Raw genomic sequence first — 258 nt, forward strand, 5'->3', positions numbered from 1 at the left:
CGTCTACTGGCACGACAACAGGGGCCGATGTAATTGGATGCGAGGTTAAACTCCCGAACGAGCGACAGAATCCGTATAAACAATTCGCAGCTTCCGGCGAGACCGAAATTAATCGCAACGACGTGTTTACTTAATTAATGCCGGAGAACTGACTACCTGTCCACGTGTTAGAGTGGCATTTGGAAACTTTAGTTGCGACTTTATCATCGATACGGGATCCCAGGTATCGGTCTTATCCGAAGAAATTTATCGGAAGCT

The sequence above is a fragment of the Cryptotermes secundus genome, unplaced genomic scaffold (genome assembly GCF_002891405.2).
Source record: "Cryptotermes secundus unplaced genomic scaffold, Csec_1.0 scaffold1796, whole genome shotgun sequence".
Lineage (NCBI taxonomy): Eukaryota > Metazoa > Arthropoda > Insecta > Blattodea > Kalotermitidae > Cryptotermes > Cryptotermes secundus.